This window comes from Lolium rigidum, chromosome 6 (assembly GCF_022539505.1).
Source record: "Lolium rigidum isolate FL_2022 chromosome 6, APGP_CSIRO_Lrig_0.1, whole genome shotgun sequence".
NCBI lineage: Eukaryota > Viridiplantae > Streptophyta > Magnoliopsida > Poales > Poaceae > Lolium > Lolium rigidum.
Window position 1 is genome coordinate 181,968,407 of NC_061513.1, and position 18,633 is coordinate 181,987,039.

An 18,633-nucleotide genomic window follows, 5' to 3' on the forward strand; every position below is an offset into this window, starting at 1 on the left:
AAAGCCTTCGTCGCGAAACCCCCGGTACCGAGAGCCACGATACGGAAAACCTTCCAGAGACACCGCCGCCGCCAATCCCATCTCGGGGGATTCGGGAGATCGCCTCCGGCACCCTGCCGGAGAGGGGAATCATCTCCCGGAGGGCTCTTCATCACCATGATCGCCTCCGGATCGATGTGTGAGTAGTTCACCCCTGGACTATGGGTCCATAGCAGTAGCTAGATGGTTGTCTTCTCCTCATTGTGCTATCATGTTAGATCTTGTGAGCTGCCTATCATGATCAAGATCATCTATCTGTAATGCTACATGTTGTGTTTGTTGGGATCCGATGAATATTGAATACTATGTCAAGTTGATTATCAATCTATCATATATGTTGTTTATGTTCTTGCATGCTCTCCGTTGCTAGTAGAGGCTCTGGCCAAGTTGATACTTGTGACTCCAAGAGGGAGTATTTATGCTCGATAGTGGGTTCATGCCTCCATTGAATCTGGGACGGTGACAAAAAGTTCTAAGGTTGTGGATGTGCTGTTGCCACTAGGGATAAAACATCGATGCTTTGTCTAAGGATATTAGTGTTGATTACATTACGCACCATACTTAATACAATTGTCTGTTGTTTACAACTTAATGCTTGGAAGGGGTTCGGATGATAACTCTGAAGGTGGATTTTTTAGGCATAGATGCATGTCTGGATAGCGGTCTATGTACTTTGTCGTAATGCCCTGATTAAATCTCATAGTACTCATCATGATATATGTATGTGCATTGTTATGCCTTCTTTATTTGTCAATTGCCCAACCGTAATTTGTTCACCCAACATCTGTTTATCTTATGGGAGAGACACCACTAGTGAGCTGTGGACCCCGGTCCAATTCTTTACATCTGAAATACAATCTACTGCAATTGTTCTTTACTTGTTCTTCGCAAACAACCATCATCATCCACACTATACATCTAATCCTTTGTTTACAGCAAGCCGGTGAGATTGACAACCTCACTCGTTACGTTGGGGCAAAGTACTTTGATTGTGTTGTGCGGGTTCCATGTTGGCGCCGGAATCCCCGGTGTTGCGCCGCACTACACTCCGCCACCAACAACCTTCACGTGTTCCTTGACTCCTACTGGTTCGATAACCTTGGTTTCTTACTGAGGGAAAACTTGCTGCTGTGCGCATTACACCTTCCTCTTGGGGTTCCCAACGGACGTGTGCTTACACGCCATCAATATCCCTCTCAAGCAACCCTGCAATTAAGATACAAGAAGTCTCTTGTGTCCCCAACACACCTAATACACTTGTCAGATGTATAGGTGCACTAGTTCGGCGAAGAGATAGTGAAATACAAGTAATATGGATGATTGTAAGTAGTAATTGCAATCTGAAATAAAAATGGCAGCGAACATGTAAGAGAACTTGTTGGAAATGGTGTTTCAATGCTTAGAAACAAGGCCTAGGGATCATACTTTCACTAGTGGACACTCTCAACAATGATCACATAAATAAATAACTTCTCTTCACTTGTGTGATGACCCACAAGTATAGGGGATCGCAACAGTCTTCGAGGGAAGTAAAACCCAATTTATTGATTCGACACAAGGGGAGACAAAGAATACTTGAAAGCCTTAACGGCGGAGTTGTCAATTCAGTTGCACACTGGAAACAGACTTGCTCGCAAGAGTTTATCGATAGTAACGGTTTTATAGCGATGACAGTAGTAAATAACAACGGCAGAGTAACAAAGACAGCGAGTAGTGATTATAGTAAACAGCGGGATTAAAATATCGTAGGCACGGGGATGGATGAACGGGCGTTGCATGGATGAGAGAAACTCATGTAACAATCAAAGCGAGGGCATTTGCGAGATAATAATAAAACGGTATCCAAGTACTAATCAATCAATAGGCATGTGTTCCATATATAGTCGTACGTGCTCGCAATGAGAAACTTGCACAACATCTTTTGTCCTACCAGCCGGTGGCAGCCGGGCCTCTAGGGAATCTACTGGAAATTAAGGCACTCCTTTTAATAGAGCATCGGAGCAAAGCATTAACACTCCGTGAACACATGTGATCCTCATATCACTGACATCCCCTTCGGTTGTCCCAATTTCTGTCACTTTGGGGCCTCGGGTTCCGGACAGCAATACGTGTATACAACTTGCAGATAAGATCATAAAGCAATGAATATCATAATGAATTGATAACATGTTCAGATCTGAGATCATGGCACTCGGGCCCTAGTGACAAGCATTAAGCATAACAAGTTGCAACAATATCATAAAAGTACCAATTACGGACACTAGGCACTATGCCCTAACAATCTTATGCTATTACATGACCAATCTCATCCAATCCCTACCATTCCCTTCAGCCTACAGCGGGGGAATTACTCACACATGGATGGGGGAAACATGGCTGGTCGATGGAGAGGCGTCGGTGATGATGATGGCGATGATCTCCTCCAATTCCCCGTCCCGGCGGAGTGCCAGAACGGAGTTTCGGTCCCGAGACGGAGTTTCGCGACGGTGGCGGCGTCATTGGATGGTTTCTGGCGATTTCGACTTACTCCCGTGCGTTTTTAGGTCGAAGGCAATAAGTAGTCCGAAGGAGGGCGTCGGGGGCCAGCCGAGGCCGCCACACACTAGGGCCACGCGCCCCCCTCCTGGGCCGCGCCGGCCTAGCGTGTGGGGCCCTTGGGCCCCCACCTGGCTTGCCCTTCACGGCTCCGTCGATATTCGGGAAAATAGGACCTTTCGCATAAATTCGAGGATTTTCCTGAAAGTTGGATTTCTGCACAAAAACGAGACACCGGAGCAGATTACTGCTGAAAACAGCGTTAGTCCGTGTTAGTTGCATCCAAAATACACAAATTAGAGGCAAAACAATAGCAAAAGTGTTCGGGAAAGTAGATACGTTTTGGACGTATCAACTCCCCCCAAGCTTAGCTTATTGCTTGTCCTCAAGCAATTCGATTGACAATCGAGTGCGATAAAAGAACTTTCACGAACACATTTGTTCATATGATGTAAATATTCTCATGATATGGCAAGTACTTAAGCAGTTCATAATAAGATGCATGCAAATAAAATCATCTAATAGCTATGTCAATCATGGAAAAGGTACCAACAAATTAATAATGAGCATCATGAATCATATCTATCAGCAGGATTGCAATGTTCATAGAATGATATGATAAAGTGGTATCTCGCTTGCCCGTAATTGTACAGCAAAACATAAATGCTTGGGCACCTTTGAGGTTCATGGGAAGACTGGAAATAGAGATTATCAAAGATAAAAGCATCAAAGTTATACCACAGTTAATCACATTTTGAGACAAGCATATTATACTAAGAATGACATTTATGCTCTCGAGAAAGTGCTCAAAGAAAGGATGGAGACTCAATGTAAAAGTAAAAGATTGACCCTTCGCAGAGGGAAGCAGGGATTAACATGTGCTAGAGCTTTTCATTTGTAAAACTGGAGTAAAATTATTTTGAGAGGTGTTTGTTGTTGTCAACGAATGATAGTGGGTACTCTAACTACCTCACCAACCAGACTTTCAAGAGCGGCTCCCATGAAGGACGTTATCTCTACCAGCAAGGTAAATCATCCCTCTTCTCTTTTGTTTACACACGTACTTTAGTTTCATTATGGATGACACTCCCCCAACCTTTGCTTACACAAGCCATGGCTAACCGAATCCTCGGGTGCCTTCCATCAATCACATACCATGGAGGAGTGTCTATTTGCAATTTAAGTTGCTTACTTGATGAATCGGGGCAAAACATGTGAAGAGGATTATTAATGAAAGTTGATTAAAGGGAGTTGGGAACCCCGTTGCCGGCTCTTTTTGCAAAATTATTGGATAAGCGGATGTGCCACTAGTCCATTATGAAAGTCTGTCAAGAGTAAATGACAAGATTGAAAGATAAACACCACATATTTCCTCATGAGCTATGAAACATTAACACAAATTGAGAAGCATTTTGAAGGTTTAAAGGTAGCACATGAGAATTTACTTGGAATGGTTTGAAATGCCATGCTTAGGTATTTATGGTGGACACTCTGGAATAACTTGGTTTTCATGTGTTTGGAAGCACGAGCAGCGTTCCCGCTCAGTACAAGTGAAGGCTAGCAATAGACTGGGAAGCGACAATCAAGAGAGCAGTGACTGTCATAATCATGCTTGCGACAGAAATAAATTAACGGAGGCATAAAAGTGATACAAGGACTCTGAGGTAAAGTAAATCATCGAGGCTTAATTGACATTTTGTTCAGTCATATGCATGCGTGAGCATGTGCCAAGTTGATTCAAGAGAATTATTCAGAGGAGGATACCACAATGTCATACCTATCCATGAATAAAGCAATGCAAGCAAATATTTATGACATGCTACTCATATTAATAAATTGGAGCTAATCATGAGAGAACATGAACTACTAGACTTTCTTAAATGACATATACCTCACATGAACCAACTAAGCATGCTCACATGGATGAGTATATGTACAAAAATGAAAACAAATAGAGTTCATACCAGCCTCTCACCACAATCAGATCGTCGAATATCGTCATTATTGCCTTTTCACTTGTGTAGCTTGAATAATATGGAATGAAAACCATGCTCCAGCCACCGAAGACCAATGAACTCATAATGAACTTTACAAAACCAAAGAAGAACAGCAAATATTTTTGGTGTTTTCGAATTTGGAAGCAAGAACAAAAGGAAACAAGCAAACAAAGCAAAAAAAAAATTGGATTTTCTTATAGTAAACCAACGATAGTAAATAAAACAAGATAAAATCAAGAAACTAAAATGAACAAGTGGTGAAGAGAAACAACAGAAATATTTTTGGTCTTTTTGTGTTTTAGGAAAGAAACAAAGCAAGAACAAGAAAAGGAAAACTAAAAGAAACACAGAAAACCAAGATGGCAGAAATCTGCCAAAACTTGACAGCAGTACAGTAATCGATTTTTAAGAAATTCTTACGCTGCTCAGCTCGAAAAGTGTTCAACTAATGAAAGTTAGATAACAACCTGGGGAACATGCACAAAAATTGGCAGATTAAAATAACGTTCTGGCTGTGCGCACGAATTTTTTTAGTAACAGTCCAGAATCTGTTTTCAGGCAGCACTTCCCCAAATATCATCTTCCTCTCATTAGAAAACCACTCAAAGAAACTAAACAAGTATATACAAGTATCCAGCAACCATAATATGCAAAGAATGAGTGATGCCGGTATACCTCCCCCAAGCTTAGGCTTTTGGCCTAAGTGGAGATCAACCCCAGCGAGGGTCTGGGTTCCACGCCGGCGGATCATACATGGCGTAGTCATAATAAGGTCCCGACGCAGAAGAAAAACGTGGAGGCTCCTCATGCCCAACTTGTTGATGCGAAGAACTTGCTGCATCGGATGATGAATCGAGGTGTTCCTCGGCCTCCTCCGTGTTGCCTCCTGCACGATGGCCTCCTCCCTCTATGTATGCATTAAGTGCACCTTCCGTGGTGACCAATCCTCCCCGGAATCAAGGTTAAACAGAACAGGTGCGGGCAATCCTACTAATTTTTCAGTTTTCTTAGTTATTCTCCAAGATTTCTTGTAAAATGTTATTACGTAAGACAGGTTGCTCAAATTAGACGAATCGAAACAAATTCATGCTTAATCATGGAGACTATGTCAAGTTTCTCTATGGGGAGCTGAATATCAAGATGGTGAGGTTCTACACCATGCATAGCTAATAAGCGAGAGGCGATGAGACCTCCACAAATTCCTCCCTTCTCACGGTTAGTAGCAAGTCTATTGGCTATCAAAGCACCCAAGTTGTAAGTCCTATCACCTTGTAATGCAGCAGCTAGAAAGGCTAAATCCTGGATAGATAACTTACTTCCATTCTTTCTAGCAAGAACGCACTTGGTGATGAAATAAGCAAAGTAATGAATAGCTGGGAATTGAATGCTACTGATTTTACCACCATCCTTTGAAAAGCTTCTTCCATGACAAATCATCTTGAAGAGGTCCAAGAACTCTTGCGGCGATCCCCTTATCTTCTCGCATGATCCCCATTGCGGCACTCTAATTGTTTGCACAAAAATCATTAAATGGCAGGTTGACAGTTTTATTATAAATTTTGTACCGAACCATGGGATTAGATCGCGACCAATTGAATTCAAAATCCTGCACTACAGACATAGTCAATATTGCATATTGGCATGGTTCACCAACAACAAAATCATCCAACCACCGCACGAGAGATTAGACTTTGAACATCTTGCAAGATTCTGCACTTCTCATAAAATCCACGCACGGGTAGTAAGCAGGGTATACTCCTTCTTCGCGGTGAACTCTCATAACCTGTTGAACCTCCAATTCTTGTTGGTTGAGTTGGTGCCTACTCCCTTCCATTTTCTGAAATTTTTCAACAAACAATATAAAATTTGATTTGGTGACATATAATTGAGGAAACTACCATAGGAACTTGCTAGAGTACTAATCATGCATCAAACTAGTTTCTACCACTTAGAACAAGCATGCAAGCTCACTAAACATGTTACCTACAGCAGCAAAATATTCAAGATATACTCCACCAAACAAAATTCTACTTGGATAATCGGAGGAGTCACATACCGGAGAGCAAATGTGCCAAATTTCGGACGAAATCTGGGCTGAGCAAAGAGATCGAGAAATCTGGAGCTCTTGAGCAAAAACGCGAGTGAGAGGACCTGGTGCGAGTTTTTCGGGAGAGAGAAGAGAGTGGGAGGAAGAGATGATGAAGTGGGGCAAGGAGGGGCCCACACACCGGGGTGGCGCGCCCCCTTGCGCGGCCGCGCCGGCTCTGTGGGGTGCCACCCAGGGTGCCCCACTGGTCATCCCCAGGTGTTCCCAGGTGCCTCGTCGAAAAGTTGGACCAATGGTATAATTTTTGTGAATTTTTGAAAACTTTGAAAAATGCACATTTCTGGGTGTCAAAATTATTATTTCTGGGAAGGAAAATTTTGAAATCTCTAATTAACTAAAGAACTTTGCAAAACAAAAGTGCTACAGCAAGTAGATCAAGTGGAGGGAGAAAGAGATGTTGTTTAATTCCTCTATGCATATAAAATGAATTTGTTAACAAGATTGATCAAGTCTTGCCACCAAATAAATTTTACATAGCATATGAAGAAATAAACCTCAAATCAATCATGTTACCTTGTATTGTATTGATATGGATCCAATCACAAGAGTTTGATATTCTTCTTTAGGCTCATATATTGGACAATCAATAGTTCCCACTTTTTTTTTTTTTGAAACGGGCAAAAAATCCTTTGCCTTATATTAATATAGGAGAAGCAAACAAGGGGATGGCAAGAGCCATAAAAGAAAAAGAGAAGGTAGGAAAAGAAAAACCCGCCCGGAAAGGAACAAAACAAAACACGGTCAGCCTAAAAGCTCCGCCAGGTTCTTCGCGCCGGCAAGGACCCAATCCTTTCCTTCTCCCCTGATCTTCTCCATGACAATCGAGGGCAAGGAAGATTTGTTGTTGAAGACTCTCTCATTTCTCTCTTTCCAAATCTCTCAGCTGATAAGCATGATTGCGAGTTCGTAGACCTTTGGGAGAGGAGGTGGGGGTTTTAGCGATAGCATGCCAATAGTCTATCACTTTAGATCTTCCCGCACCGAGGCGGCGGATAAGGTCCGGACAATCCAGCCAGGAAGCCGCGGCATTCCAAATTCTCTTAGAGAAGCGGCATTCGAAGAGCAAGTGCCGAGCTGTTTCGGGAGAGCATCCGCATAGTTGGCAAGTAGGTTGATGTGGCCAACCTCGTTTGGCAAGGCGGTCGGCGAGTCCAGAGGCGGTTTTGTACCGCAAGCCACGCGAAGAAACGGCATTTTGGTGGGGCCCAAGTCTTCCAAACGATGTTACCAAAGGAGCAAGGCAAAGCGGACAAAAGCCGGGCTTTGTATGCAGAGCTGGCCGTATAGCACCCATTGGGAGTCAGCGTCCAAACTATGGAGTCTTCAGTGTCTGGAGATAGTTGGACATCCGAAAGAAGATCCCAAAGACGAACGTATTGCTCTATATGCTCGACGGTGAAAGCCTCAACCGAAATGTCAGACACCCAGTTATATCCTTCAAGGGCGTCTCGGACAGTCCTATTTTTCCTCTTAGAAGCCACATATATAAGAGGGGCCAGGTCTTTAGGTGGGGTGCCATTTAGCCAGGAAGAAGACCGAGAAGAAGGCTTTTGCGCCATCGCCGATAGTGACTCGTAGTAGCAGCATTAAAGAGGTCCAAATCCGAAGCATCAGCTGGTGTTTCTGAACCCACCCACGGCTTATCTGGGGCAGTCCATTCGTACCAAAGCCAGCGGAGCCTTAGGGCACGAGAGAATTTCTCCAAATCCAGGATCCCAAGACCGCCAAGTTCCTTGGGTCGGCACACTTTTGCCGGTTGACCTTACACTTCCCTCCGCCGATTGCCTCCTTACATGCCCAAAGCATGCCTCGGCCGATCTTTGCGAAGGCCTTAAGAACGCCCTTGTCTGCCTTCAAGGCCGTCAACAGGAAGATTGGCATAGAGGAGAGCACCGACTTAACCAGAGCGGTACAACCAGCGCGGTTGAGGAATCTGCCTTTCCAAGGGTTCAGACGTGCAACCGCTTTGTCGATGTAGGGTTGAAGATCTGCCCGCTTGAGCCGTCCAAGAGAAATAGGCAGACCTAAATATTTTATGGGGAAGGAGGCCATGGCTGCTGGGAAGTTTGTCAGTATTTCATCTAGGTCGATGCTAGCACATTGAATGGGGGTGATGGAGCTCTTCGCCACATTGGTCATCAAACCAGTAACCTCCCCAAACTGTTGAAGGACGCTTGCAAGCCCAGCAAGATCATGCACTGTAGGAGTCAGGAAGATGACCGCGTCATCGGCATATAACGAAATTCGAGGGCCCCTCAGATTGCCCGGCATAGCATGAAGAAGCCCAGAAGCCGTAGCCTTCTCTAATATTCTCTGAAGCGGGTCTATGGCAATGTCAAAAAGAAGAGGCGAGAGGGGGTCTCCTTGCCTGAGGCCGCGACCATGAGGAATTTCCTTTCCCGGAAATCCATTAAGTAAGACCCGTGAGGATGCCGTGGAGAAGAGGGTCGTCAAAAGAGCACGCCATCTCTGGGGAAAGCCGAGACGTTGTAAGAGATCCAAAATATAATCCCAACGAACCGAGTCAAACGCCTTGGCGATGTCCAACTTGATGAGAAGAGATGGGACCTTGCTGCGGTGAAGCTTGCGGGCAGTGTTTCTGACGTACATGAAGTTGTCATGAATAGTTCTGGACTTTATGAAAGCGCTTTGACAGCGAGAAACAATCTCATTCATCTTCGGGCTGAGGCGACGAGCCATAGCTTTCGCAATGATCTTCGGGCATTAGAAATTGTATTAACTCCACATGCCTTCTCAATCCTCTTGGGAAAATAAACGGTATGCTCCTTGTCATCGACATTGAAAGTAACTTTTCCTTTATTGCAATCAATAACAGCCCCTGCGGTGTTAAGAAAAGGTCTCCCAAGAATAATAGACATATTATCATCTTCAGGCATTTCCAACACAACAAAATCGGTTAATATCAAGCGATTATTAGTAACTTGAACAGGAACATCCTCACATATACCAACGGGAATAGCAGTAGATTTATCAGCCATTTGCAAAGATATATCAGTCGGTATCAACTTATCTAAATAGAGTCTCTTATAAAGAGAGAGAGGCATAACACTAACACCTGCTCCCAAATCACATAGAGCAGTTCTAACATAATTATTCTTAATAGAACAAGGAATAGTCAGAATACCTGGGTCGCCAAGCTTCTTTGGAACCTTACCATTAAAAGAGTAATTCGCAAGCATAGTGGAAATCTCCTCATTAGGTATTTTCCTTTTGTTAGAGACAATATCTTTCATATACTTTGAATAAGGAGGCAATTTGATAGCATCAGTCAAATGTATTTGCAGGAATAAAGGTTTCATCCAATCGCAAAATTTATTGTAGTGTTCTTCTTCCTTTGATTTTAGTTTCTTAGCAGGAAAAGGCATTTGCTTTTGAACCCAAGGTTCCCTTTCACTACCATGTTTCTTAGCAATAAAATCTTCTTTAGTATACTTTTTATTTTTAGCATGCTTTTCGAGTTCTTCTTCAACCTCTTCTTTATCGAAGCATCATTCTTATCATTATCTTTATCATGTTCATTACCACTTTCGGTTTCAGCATCAGAAATAGAAATACTATTAGGATCATTAACGGGCTCGGAAGGATTCTACAACAGTTTTATGTTTCTTTTTCTTTTTCTTAGATGGAGCACTAGTTTCAGTTCGTTGAGAATCTTGTTCAATTCTTTTGGGATGCCCTTCAGGATATAGAGGATCCTGGGTAGAAACACCGCCTCTAGTTGTTACTTCATAAGCATGTTTTTCTTTAGAATTATCTTTTTAACAAGTCATTTTGCACTTTAGTGAGTTGATCAATTTGAGTTTGAACCATTTGAAAATGTTTAACAAGCATCTTAACATCATTGGAGGTTCTCTCCACAATACCATGCAATTCACCAATAGCTCGAGAATTTTCCATTAAATGATTCTCTACTCTCATATTAAAATTACTTTGCTTAACAATATAATTATCAAACTCATCTAAGCATTGAGCGGGAGGTTTTGAATATGGAATATCTTCTCTAGTAAAGCGTTCAAGAGAGTGTACCTCAATCTTGGATGAAGGGGAGTGATCTTACATGAATCTTCTATGGGAGGTAAATTCTTCACGTCTTCGGATTTAATACCCTTCTCTTTAAGAGATTTCTTGGCTTCCATCATATCTTCATCATTTAATTTAATCATACCCCTCTTCTTCGATATTGGTGTCGGGGTTGGTTCGGGTGTAGACCAATCATCATGATTCCGGCCTATTCTCGCCAATAATTCTTCAGCGTCGTCTGGAGTTCTTTTCCTGAAAACACAACCAGCACAACTATCCAGGTATGCCCTAGACTCAATGGTTAGTCCACTATAAAAATATATCAAGTAAATCATACTTTTCCAAATCATGGTCAGGCCGAGCTCTAATGAGAGAGCAAAATCTAGCCCAAGCCTCAGGCAATTTCTCTCCATCTTCCTGATCAAAATTATAAATTCTCTGCAAAGCAATATGTTGAGCACTAGCGGGAAAGTATTTCCGGAAGAAAACATCAAGCAATTCTTTTGGACTATTAATAGAATCAGGTGGCAAACTATTATACCAAGTTTTAGCATCATCCTTTAATGAGAAAGGGAAAATTTTAGCAACGAAATAAGTATGCTTCTTAACATCATCAGAAAACAAGCTACTAAGAGTAGATAGCTCAATCATGTGTTCTACAGCACTTTCTTTTTCAGTACCACAAAAAGGTGTTTTCTCCACAATAGATATATGAGACAAATCAAGAGAAAAATCATAATCCGTATCCTTAATGTTTATAGGAGATGTGGCAAATTTAGTGTCAGGAGACAGTTTATATCTAACAGTATGTTGTGCAAGAAACTTTTAAATTTTTCTTGCATCAGTAGTAGCATTGCATTTATCAATAAAATCATCATCAAGTTCTACATAATCCTCATCAAGATCATCACTAGAGTATTCAACAGACTCAGGTGAATTAACGAGTGTAGCAACATTTTCATTAGGAGTTTCGAGCATTTTCAATTTGTCTAGACCTAGCAATTGTAGCATCTAGAAAAGATCCCAATCAACCACTATCATCAAGCACAACAGAAGCATCATCAATATTATAAGAATTTTCAGATCTAGCGAAGTACCAGACATGTGAAGCATGTGGTGGTGAAACAAGTTTATCAATCACGAGATGGTGAATCAAGAGCGAGCAGAGGTACTCGAGTTGTACCTTTTCTTGTAGTAGATGGTAATATGGCGACTTTAGGATCGCGAGGTTTACCCATGATGGAGAATTTGCAGCGAACAATATCAATCCAAGTGAACTTCCAAATAAAGCTATGCTCCCCGGCAACGGCGCCAGAAAATAGTCTTGATGACCCACAAGTATAGGGGATCGCAACGGTCTTCGAGGGAAGTAAAACCCAATTTATTGATTCGACACAAGGGGAGACAAAGAATACTTGAAAGCCTTAACAGCGGAGTTGTCAATTCAGCTGCACACTGGAAACAGACTTGCTCGCAAGAGTTTATCGATAGTAACGAGTTTTATAGCGAGTAGCGATAGTGAAATAACGACGAGCAGAAGTAACAAAGACAGCGGTAGTGATTATAGTAAACAGCGAGGATTAAAATACTGTAGGCACGGGGATGGATGAACGGGCGTTGCATGGATGAGAGAAACTCATGTAACAATCAAAGCGAGGGCATTTGCGAGATAATAATAAAATGGTATCCAAGTACTAATCAATCAATAGGCATGTGTTCCATATATAGTCGTACGTGCTCGCAATGAGAAACTTGCACAACATCTTTTGTCCTACCAGCCGGTGGCAGCCGGGCCTCTAGGGAATATACTGGAAATTAAGGCACTCCTTTTAATAGAGCACCGGAGCAAAGCATTAACACTCCTTGAACACATGTGATCCTCATATCACTGCCATCCCCTTCGGTTGTCCCAATTTCTGTCACTTTGGGGCCTCGGGTTCCGGACAGCAATACGTGTATACAACTTGCAGATAAGATCATAAAGCAATGAATATCATAATGAATTGATAACATGTTCAGATCTGAGATCATGGCACTCGGGCCCTCGCGACAAGCATTAAGCATAACAAGTTGCAACAATATCATAAAAGTACCAATTACGGACACTAGGCACTATGCCCTAACAATCTTATGCTATTACATGACCAATCTCATCCAATCCCTACCATCCCCTTCAGCCTACAGCGGGGGAATTACTCACACCTAGATGGGGGAAACATGGCTGGTCGATGGAGAGGCGTCGGTGATGATGATGGCGATGATCTCCTCCAATTCCCCGTCCCGGCGGAGTGCCAGAACGGAGTTTCTGGTCCCGAGACGGAGTTTCGCAACGGTGGCGGCGTACTGGATGGTTTCTGGCGATTTCGACTTACTCCCGTGCGTTTTTAGGTCGAAGGCAATAAGTAGTCCGAAGGAGGGCGTCGGGGGCCAGCCGAGGCCGCCACACACTAGGGTCGCGCGCCCCCCTCCTGGGCCGCGCCGGCCTAGCGTGTGGGGCCCTCGGGCCCCCACCTGGCTTGCCCTTCTAGCTCCGTCAGTATTCTGGGAAAATAGGACCTTTCGCATAAATTCCGAAGATTTTCCTGAAAGTTGGATTTCTGCACAAAAATGAGACACCAGAGCAGTTCTGCTGAAAACAGCGTTAGTCCGTGTTAGTTGCATCCAAAATACACAAATTAGAGGCAAAACAATAGCAAAAGTGTTCGGGAAAGTAGATACGTTTTGGACGTATCATTGTGTTACTCTGAATTACTCTCCTATTGGAATCACTAATCATGTAGTGGCTACAAAAGCTCCGCTCAAAGTTCATCAAGTACTTGACAAACACCACTCATAGGGATATCCTCATTAAATCATAATCCAAGACAATACCGTTGCAATTTAGACCGAGTACTAACATAGCATACACACTGTCAACAATAGCTATGAAAGGGGGAATAGATCACTTCAATACTATCATAGTAATAGTTAACTTCATAATCCACAAGAGATTACAATCATAGCCTATGCCAAGTACTACATGATGCACACACTGTCAACTTTACATCATGGAGGAGGAATAGACTACTTTAATAACATCACTAGAGTAGCACATAGATTAATAGTGATACAAAGCTCATGATCACATAAAGATCACACCATGGGAGAGAGAGATGAACCACATAGCTACCGGTAGAGCCCTCAGCCTCGGGGAGAACTACTCCCTCCTCATCATGGGAGACGACAACAGCGATGAAGATGGCGATGGAGTCGATGGAGATGGCTCCGGGGGCAATTCCCCGTCCCGGCGGCGTGCCGGAACAGAGACTTCTGTCCCCCGAAACTTGTCTTCGCGATGGCGGCTACGGAACTCTTCGTGGAATATCGTCGATTGTTTTAGGGTTTTCGCGATGGACAGAATATATAGGCGAAAGGGCGGAGTCGGAGGAGCCAGGGGGTGGCCTCCCCACCTGGTGGCGCGGCCAGGGAGGGGCCCACGCCCAGGTATGGTGTGGGGCCCCCTTGGCCGCCCTCCGGCACTTCTCTGGCTCTCTGGGTCCGTCTCGGTAAAATAGAAGGTTTGGCTTTGGTTTCGTCCAATTCCGAGAATATTTCCTGTGTAGGATTTCTGAAACCAAAAACAGCAGAAAACAGGAACTGGTGCTTCGGCATCTTGTTAATAGGTTAGTGCCGGAAAATGCATCAAAATGATGTAAAGTGTATATAAAACATGTGAGTATTGTCATATAACTAGCATGGAACATAAGAAATTATAGATACGTTTGAGACGTATCAAGCATCCCAAGCTTAGTTCCTACTCGCCCTCGAGTAGGTAAACGATAACAAGGATAATTTCCGAAGTGACATGCTACTATCATAATCTTGATCAATACTATTGTAAAGCATATGAGATGAATGAAGTGATTCAAAGCAATGGTAAAGATAATGACTAAACAACTGAATCATATAGCAAAGACTTTTCATGAATAGTACTTTCAAGACAAGCATCAATAAGTCTTGCATAAGAGTTAACTCATAAAGCAATAGATTCTTAATAAAAGGTTTTGAAACAACACAAAGGAAGATTTAAGTTTCAGCAGTTGCTTTCAACTTTCAACATGTATATCTCATGGATAATTGTCAACACAAAGTAATATGATGAGTGCAAATAAGCAAGTATGTAAGAATTAATGCACACAGTTGACACAAGTGTTTGCTTCTAAGATAGAAAGAAGTAGGTAAACTGACTCAACATAAAGTAAAAGAAAGGCCCTTCGCAGAGGAAGCAGGGATTACTCATGTGCTAGAGCTTTTTATTTTGAAAACATGGAAACAATTTTGTCAACGGTAGTAATAATTCATATGTGTTATGCATAAAACCTCCTATAAGTTGCAAGCCTCATGCATCGAATACCAATAGTGCCTGCACCTTGTCCTAGTTAGCTTGGATTTCCATGGATTATCATTGCATTAGATATGTTTCAACCAAGTGTCACAAAGGGGTACCTCTATGCCACTTGTACAAAGGTCCAAGGAGATAGATCGCATTTGATTTCTCAATTTTGATAGATCTCAACTTGAGGACATCCATACCGGGACAACATAGAAAACAGATAATGGACTCCTCTTTAATGCTTAAGCATTCAACAACAGATTAATATTCTCATAAGAGATTGAGGATTAATGTCCAAGCTGAAACTTCCACCATGATACATGGCTTTGGTTGGCGGCCCAATGTTCTTCTCTAACAATATGCATACTCAAACCATTTAACTCATGGCAAATCTCCCTTACTTCAGACAAGACGAACATGCATAGCAACTCACATGATATTCAACAAAGGTGTAACAGGTTGATGGCGTCCCCAGATAACATGGTTACCGCTCAACAAGCAACTTATAAGAAATAAGATACATAAGCGACATATTCATTACCACAATAGTTTTTAAGCTACTTTCCCATGAGCTATGTATTGCAAAGGCAAGGAATGAAATCTTTAAAGGTAGCACGCAAGCAATTTACTTTGGAATGGCAGAAAAATACCACATGATAGGTAGTTATGGTGGACACAAATGGCATAAGTTTTGGCTGAAGGTTTTGGATGCACGAGAAGCATTCCCTCTCAGTACAAGGCTTTGGCTAGCAAGGTTGTTTGAAGCAAACACAAGTATGAACCGGTACAGCAAAACTTACATAAGAACATATTGCAAGCATTATAAGACTCTACACTGTCTTTCTTGTTGTTCAAACACTTTTACCAGAAAATATCTAGACCTTAGAGAGACCAATCATGCAAACCAAATTTCAACAAGCTCTACGGTAGTTCCCCACTAATAGGTTTAAACTACATGACGCAAGAGCTTAAACATGATCTATTTGAGAGTTCAAAACAATTGCCAAGTATCAAATTATTCAAGACAATATACCAATTACCACATGAAGCATTTTTTGTTTCCAACCAAATAGCAATAAATGCAGCAGCTTTTAACTTTAGCCATGAACATTAAAAGTAAAACTAAGAACACAAGTGTTCATATGAAAAAGCGGAGCGTGTCTCTCTCCCACACATGGATTGCTAGGATCCGAATTTATTCAAACACAAACGAAAATAAAAGCACACAGACGCTCCAAGTAAAGCACATAAGATGTGACGGAATAAAAGTATAGTTTCACTAGAGGTGACCTGATAAGTTGTCGATGAAGAAGGGGATGCCTTGGGCATCCCCAAGCTTAGATGCTTGAGTCTTCTTGAAATATGCAGGGATGAACCTCGGGGGCATCCCCAAGTTTAGACTTTTCACTCTTCTTGATCATATTATATCATCCTCCTCTCTTGACCCTTGAAAACTTCGTTCACACCAGACTCAAAACAATCTCATTAGAGGGTTAGTGCATAATCAAAAATTCACATGTTCAGTAAGGACACAATCATTTCCAACACTTCTGGACATTACCCAAGGTTACTGAAAGTTAATGGAGCAAAGAAACCCGCTCAAACACAGTAATAGAGGCAATGCGAAATAAAAGGCAGAATCTGTCAAAACAGAACAGTCCGTAAAGACGAATTTTTTAGAAACACTTAACATGCTCAGATGAAGAAGCTCAAATTGAATGAAAGTTGCGTACATATCTCAGGATCACGCATGAATTTTTGCATAATTTTTAGGTTCTCCTACAGGGAGATCTACTCAAATTCGTGACAGCTAAAAATCTTTTTCTGCGCAGAAATCCAAATCTAGTATCACCTTTACAATCAAAGACTTTACTTGGCACAACAATGCAATAAAATAAAGATAAGGAGAGGTTGCTACAGTAGTAACAACTTCGAAGACACAACAAAACAGTAGCAAAATAAAACATGGGTTATCTCCCAAGAAGTGCTTTCTTTATAGCCATTAAGATGGGCTCGGTAATTTTAATGATGCACTCGCAAGAAATAAGAGTTGAAGCAAAAGAGAGCATCAAAAGCAAATAAGAAACACTTTTAAGTCTAACCCACTTCCTATGAAAAGTAATCTTGTAAATAAACAAGTCATGTAAGCATAATGCAATAAGTATAGAAAGGAAAGACAAGCGCAACTTCAAGATTCTCAACATAAAGAGGGGAAACTTAATATTAGTAAGATGCATATAACCATGTTTCCCTCTCTCATAATAACTTTTAGTAGCATCATGAACAAACTCAACAATGTAACTATCACATAAAACATTCTTATTCACATGCATAAAAGTATCATTACTCTCCACATAAGCATAATCAATTTTATTAGTAATAGTGGGAATAAAACTACCACAACCATCATTGTACTTATCATAAATTGTAGGCATGGTATAATCATAATAAACTTTATCCTCCATAGTAGGTGGCACCAAAATACCACTATCATTATAATCATCATAAATGGGAGGCAAAGTATCATCAAAGAAAATTTTCTCCTCAAAACTTGGGGAACTAAAAATATCACAACCAGCTTCCCCAAGCTTAAATTCTTCCATAGCATTACCAATAATATTATTCAAAGAGTTCATGCTAATAACATTGCTACAACTATTTTGACAACAAAGTTCCATGGGTTTTTTAATTCTCTCTTCAAAAACATCATGTCCTAATTCAATATAAAGTTCATAAAGATCTCTATTTTTTTTGTTGTTTTCCATTAAGCCTAACTAGTGAAAATAAAAACAAGAAACAAAAAGATATAATTGCAGGATCTAAAGGAAATAGCTTCGAGCACTCACAGACCGGCAACAGTGCTAGGAAATAGCTTACTAGTCGGAGGATGTGAATACCTTTTACCTTACCTCCCCGGCAACGGCGCCAGAAAATGGCTTGATTTCTACGCACGCTTCTATTCCTGTGGACAGTGTTGGGCCTCCAAGAGCAGAGGTTTGTAGAACAGCAGCAAGTTTCCCTTAAGTGAATCGCCCAAGGTTTATCGAACTTAGGGAGGTAGAGGTCAAAGATATCCCTCTCAAGCAACCCTGCAATTAAGATACAAGAAGTCTCTTGTGTCCCCAACACACCTAATACACTTGTCAGATGTATAGGTGCACTAGTTCGGCGAAGAGATAGTGAAATACAAGTAATATGGATGATTGTAAGTATTAATTGCAATCTGAAATAAAAATAGCAGCAAGCGAACATGTAACAGAACTTGTTGGAAACGGTGTTTCAATGCTTAAAAACAAGGCCTAGGGATCATACTTTCACTAGTGAACACTCTCAACAATGATCACATAAATAAATAACTTCTCTTCACTTGTGCTACTCTGAATTACTCTCCTATTGGAATCACTAATCATGTAGTGGCTACAAAAGCTCCGCTCAAAGTTCATCAAGTACTTGACAAACACCACTCATAGGGATATCCTCATTAAATCATAATCCAAGACAATACCGTTGCAATTTAGACCGAGTACTAACATAGCATACAC